Below are 6,290 nucleotides of genomic sequence, written 5' to 3'. Positions count from 1 at the left end.
AAAGGAAAGGAAAGGAAAGGAAAGGAAAGGAAAGGAAAGGAAAGGAAGAAAGAAAGAAAAGAAGGAAAGAAAGAAAGAAAGAAAAGAAGGAAAGAAGACAAGAAAGAAAGAAAGAAAAGAAGGAAAGAAGACAAGAAAGAAAGAAGAAAAGAAGGAAAGAAGACAAGAAGGAAAGAAGAAAAGAAGGAAAGAAAGAAAAAGAAAGAGAGAAAGACAAGAAAACCCGAAAGAATGAACGAAATAAAGACAAGAGTGGCATAACTAGTGTGTTTGGGCGCCTGTAACTGCTGATTCGTGCTCCACGCTGCCCTCGCCATAAACACCTTAAAAAGAAACCTCCGGGTTTGGGTCTCCGGCCTTGGGCTCCCTCGGGGCTGGGCTGCCCGGTCCAGCTTCACCTCCTCCCTGACGGCTCTCGCTTCACACAGGTTTCCCTCCTTCTCCCCCTCCTCCGGAGCGAGCGGGTTTGTGCGTTTGGGGCACCCGGTCCCACCCGATCACGGCCTCCGGGACAGGGCAGGGGCCGAGAGCCGCTGCCCGCCGGTGAGGGGCGGAGGAGCGTGTGCCCGGCGGGATGGGGACCTGGGGTTGCGGGGCTGGGGCTGCGGAGTTCCAGTAACCACTGTCCTGCCCCGAGTGTGTCCTCCGCGTTAGGAAGGTCTGTCCCCGCCGCAAGCCAGACATGGGGGACGCGAGCGCTGCCACGGACCAGAGGCGTGTTAAGCCAAACTGGTATCGCCGTGTTCGGACGAGAGTGACCGATGTAGGACGGCGAGTTGTAAAACGCCACAGAACAGAAACTTCAATACTATTCGAGTAATTTGAGGTTAGTGTAATTTGAAAGGTTGTTAAATCCCCTGCTTCTAGACAGGACGCCACGGGACATGTGGCGGGGGGGTGCGGGGGGGTGGGGGAGCGGGGCAGTAGGTGGTGACATCCTGCGGTAACCCGCCGGCGGCCACACTGGAGAAGTGACCGGTTACAGCGACAGTCACTCCGTACAGCCCGGTCACCTCCTCAGAAACAGGCTCCGCGAATGAGCCCCCCTAGGAAAGCCGCTCCGCGTCGTATTTTCGCACATCGCCCCCTCCCCATACACGGTCCCAGAGGTGTTCGGGAACATTACCCGTCGAGTCGGGGTTGTGAGGGAGCCCCGGGGCAGCCGGCTGGGAAGCACCGCCCCGGCGGCGGGAAGCGGCGGTGGGACGTGCGGGGCTCGCCCGGATCCCGGCCGGGCCGCTTCCCCAGAGCCGCCGGGCTGGGAGGCTCGGGGGGAACCGGATCCCTCCGCCGGGATTAGAGGGGAAAGTACCGGACGTCTCCCCCGGCCCACCGAACACCTCGCCGCCCGAGCCCTCAGAAGCCTTCGCCCCGGAGGAGCCCGGGCCGAGGGCCGGTGCCCCGGGAAGGCCCGGGCTGGCAGTGGAGCGGGCAGAAGTGTGCCCTCCGCCCGCCTCCTGGGCCCAACCAAGCCTTAGCAATATTTCGAGACAAGTAGCCTTAAGATTAATTATTTTAAGGTCTTTTTTTTTTTTTAGTGGCAGAAACATAATACTATTTGGTGAAAAAAGAAATTACCAGCAAAGGGCCGGGGAGATTAACATTTGGAAACTTATGAAATGTAATCTGCATATCCAATTGATTCCCAGCATATCAGTTGAAAGGATAAAGATGCGTATCTCCATGATGGATATTGCATTAATAGGCACATAAATAAAGGTTGAAAAGTCATCACTGAAAGCTTTGAACCTTTTTTCCATTGCTTTTATGTCCCATCCGCACGTTTCAGCACCATCTTTTTTTTTTTTTTTCTGAATTGTTACGTTTTCATTAATTTACAGCTCAGCGCGACTGGCAGCCGGAGAAGGGACGGCTCGGTACGAGAGGAGGCTCTGCGGAAGGGCAGGGGTAGGGGACGGGACATCCCAGATCCCCCGAGCTGTGCCCGGGGACCACTCCGGACCCCCGCTGTCCGGGTCGAGGGGAAAGAAGGGCATCTTGCCCCTGCCATTAAGGAAGAGTTTTTCTCCGAGGGTTATGTCCTCGGGGATCGCCTGTGCCATCACCACGGAGGAAACAGAAATCTGGAGGGTAACGGCAAAGCACTTCCGCGGTGGGAATATACGAGATAGCTCTCGCCAGTGGGGTCCTGAAGGGAGCCATGAGAGGGAGCAAACACCCAAGGGGTGAGAGTTGATCTCCAGAAAGGGTCGAAATCCATCTCCCCGTAAGCCGGCGAGGCTGCCTGTGGGAGAAAGCTGAAACACTTAACCCTACAAATGGCTCCCTTTGCGGCAGCGGCCGCCCTCTCTCCCTGTAAACTGGCAATAAATACAACATGTATTTCACTAACTCCTCACCTTTCTGATTACTACCAGATCCCGCAGTAAGCGATACTACAGCTGCCACTCCGCACCGACACGTGCCCGCCGAACGAGGACAGGGATGTATCTGCGGTCCTGAGGCTGGGGGCAGGAGGGAGGGGCGGGTGTGGGCTACAGGCCCCGGCCCGCAGGGCCCGAGGGCTCCTTCCAGAGGGCCACGGCGGCTGGGACGGGACGGTCCTTCCCTGTAAAGAGACGAGAGGAAAAGGCGGTGTTACTCATTTATTTATAACTTTAAAGATTACCATCGAATTTCGGGTGCATCTCAGAGAGGGGCGGCAAGACCCCGCCATGTCCCCGACGGGAGGGCAGGGCCGGCTCCTCGCGTCCACCTGCGAGTCACCTTCGGGAAACCCGCATTTCCCTTCCCCACCTCCTTCGTAGTTACCAGCCTCATGTCAAAACGAAGCGTCTAATCCTCGTTAATTACTCGTAAAAACATCAGAGATTATTAATTCCAGCTGTATCACAATAGATTTCCACCGGGAGTTTTACTGCAGCGGAGAGACCACGAGGATTTAGGGACCCAAGGCTCGGACCATCAGGTACGTCTGGCTTCGGAGCAAGGGATCTGTACGGCGGCGGGGAGAAAAGAGAAGCACCCGTGGCCCTGTGTGACCAGGTCTGTCAACAGGTACCGGGGCACCAGCAGGCATCCAGCCCTCGATCCCAACGGTCGCAACTGTCTTCTGGGATATTCCTGCCTCCCTCCCTCCTCGCCCTCTATCCAATACGATGGAGCCAGGAATTAACGATATTAAGGGGGAAGCGGCCCTACTAGCACAGACATTGAATTCATTAATCGGTATTTCGCCCGCAGCTATATGATTTCATCGCTTATTCTTTTAAAGATGAACTGGATTAAAATTTGGGAAAGGATAAGCAGAAAGAGAGTGAAAAAGACAGAAAATGAGAAAGACCGAAAGAAAGGAAGAAATAGAAAGAAAGAAGGGAAGGACCGTAGAGGGGTCCCGCCGGTGCCGAGGCTGCGGCCGTGCGGTACTGTCCTCGGCCACCCGAGAGGGTGAAGTCGTGGCCCGGGACAGCCCAGCAGGGCCGGCTCCATCCCCTGGCTCCAGCCCCCGCTCCCCACAGTGGGTACTGCCCATCCCCGAGCGGGGCCGGGAGCCGGCTGATGCCGCTGCTTTGCTGCCGCCTGCTTTCCCGCCATCCATCCCACCCCGGAACACAGGGATCCCTCTCCCCCGCCGCCGAGAGCTGCTTCTGTCAGTGCCAGGCGCTCATTTCCAACGGCAGAGCATCACTGAATTAAGCAAAACACAGCGGGAACAGACACAGCGCAAGATATGGGGGGTTCGGGGCGCTCTCAGCACCGGCCCGCGGACACCTTCCCCAGGGGGCAGCTCCCCAGGTCCCGGCACCGCCGCCGCCCCCGGCCACACAGCTCCCGGCGCGGGGGAGAGCTGGTGTTCGGCCCGACGGGTTTGCCTCGGGCCAAAATTAAACAACTGCCCACAGAAAATAAAGACATTGAAGTGGGGTTTTTTTTCGGGGGCAACTTCACCCAATTAATATCTAGACGAATACTCTTCGTGATCATTACCAAAGACAGACTCCTCCTTCAGAAAGAAAGAAGAAGTAACTTCCAGGACAACTAGAATGTCACCTATTTTCCAAATGATGTTGATACTTAAATAATGCAGGGAGAGCTAAATTTATTCTCACAGAGAAAGGTTTGCTACTTGACTAGAAGAAAGTGCTTTATATTTTAGTTTTACGGTTTCATTAAATTTCCTTTGAAGTTTTCGATAGTTACAGATTTATTTTTTTCCCAGAGGAATACTTTCTGTCTCCTAATATTAACCATCCAACTAACAAGTCCTTATTTTCCACGTGGAAATCAAGCTGGCATTATTGCTCATCATCACTTTTTCTAAGTCATAAAAAGTTTCATGTTTTTCCTTTTAAAGGAAAGCAAATTTTGATTTGTATCTCAAGCATGTTCCTCAAATTTCACTCATTAAAAAAACCCAGCCAACCAATCAACCAACCAAAACCCCAGCCAAAACCCAAATGCTGTTATTGCTATTGGTTATTAATCAAAATATCACAAAATAATAATCAAAATGGATTTGTTAGATTTTTCTACATGTTTAAACAACTTAGAAGTAGGATGGGGAAACAGCTTATATCTGAATCTGTAATGAGCTGAAGTCTAAGATTTAGATTCCTTGACAAATCAAGAGTGGGAGGTGAGTAATAAAAATAATTAAAAAAAAAAGTAAAAATCTTTCAAGCTATTCCCCCAAATTTCATAATCCAATGAGACAAATCAACCTTACGATATTTGATTACTGTAAAAATCTTCTTAAAACAGCTGAAATATTTCTCAACTGAAACTATGTGTAAGAGATTACAACCACCTTCATGCAAAATCTCTCAATCTGCATGACATGTGAACAACACGCCTGAGAGCAGCTCAGACCCTGAGCTTCGAGGCCAGTTTCAGACCCAGGTGTTTTCAGTAAGAGGAGATAACAGGCAGAGGGCCAACATTGCTCCTTCCCCAAACACAAGCAAAAGTATTTTATGCTGCATTGATCAAAGATCAACGTCGTTGAATATGTGCAGTATGAATGTGTGCATATCCCATGACATAAACCACATTTTGTTAATGCAACTTTGGCATTTTTTCCAACTATCTCCATTTCTACGTGCGCCTCGATAAAATGTAAAAGCAGGATAAGTTGTAGCATTTTCTAGCTTTAATAAAAGCAAGCCATCAATTTTAAATATCCTTCAGAAACATTAGGAATCATAGCCATGAAAAACCCACTGCTTCCCAGACCGATCTGTAACATGAAGGGAACATTTGTACTGTTTGTGTGAAGATCTCGTACCAATGGGCAAGTGACAGGGAGGCACCTCATGTAGTTTAAATGAGCAGAGGTTAATACAAGCAAAGACTAAAGTTTTCTTTGGCAATATAACACACTAACAAAATCAACTAACTTCCAGTGAGAAAAGCATATTCTCTAGACTAGTAGAACAGACAGGGACAGAATAGCTACAAAGCATCTGTAACATATGAAAAAGGGCCATTGAGCTCAGGAAGATTTAAGTGCACACAGAGAGCTCTGACAAAGGCAGACACTTTTAATTTCAATGAATTTTAGGCTCTCAATTTTGTGTCCATAAACGTATCTTGCACCATATTACTAACAACTGCATTGTTTATGCTTAAGCCTGCAGGTCAGAGATGGTTAATAACCATTGTTCTGGACACATTCATGTTGAAATACTGGCTTCTTCAGCAGTAAGAAGCTGCAACAGCACCTTTCCTTGGGATTCACAAAGACCCTTGCCCTGAGCAAAGTTTTTCAGCCCCAGGTCTGAATACACATAGCACACCTACAGTGAACCTGTAGTTCACACACACTTAAATTCCAACTCTGTGTGATTTTGTCTGTTTGCACAGCCAGGACAGCCAGATGGAACAGTTCTCCCACACCAGTGAAATTTTTCACCAAAGTAGGATTTGAACTGAAAATGCACATTAACCCTATAACTACACCTGTACTCCCCAGCCTGTGGTAACTGCCTGCAGGAAACTCACTCTTCCATCACGTGCAGAAGGCATTTTATACTAAGTGTTACACACTATAAGCTACTTTGGGATGTAAGCCTTGAAAACAAACCCGAATCCCTATGAGTTGTAATTTGATCTACAAAGAAAGAGTATTAAGAAGCAACAGGATTTCCATTGCACCTGTGACCCACCATATTTTAAAAATGTATTTTTACAGGGCCAGGAAAAAAACCCAGAAATTTTTAATCTGTTCTTAAAAGTAAAAATGCAGACAGAAACTCTCTTTTCAGAGTAGGATGGTCTTTTGAGGTTCTCAGCCCACAGTACTATGATTAAGCCTGATTTTCAAAACAGGC

Source organism: Neopelma chrysocephalum, unplaced genomic scaffold (genome assembly GCF_003984885.1).
Source record: "Neopelma chrysocephalum unplaced genomic scaffold, ASM398488v2 Primary Assembly neopelma1_70, whole genome shotgun sequence".
Classification (NCBI taxonomy): domain Eukaryota; kingdom Metazoa; phylum Chordata; class Aves; order Passeriformes; family Pipridae; genus Neopelma; species Neopelma chrysocephalum.
Note: the sequence above shows the minus strand (reverse complement) of the source record.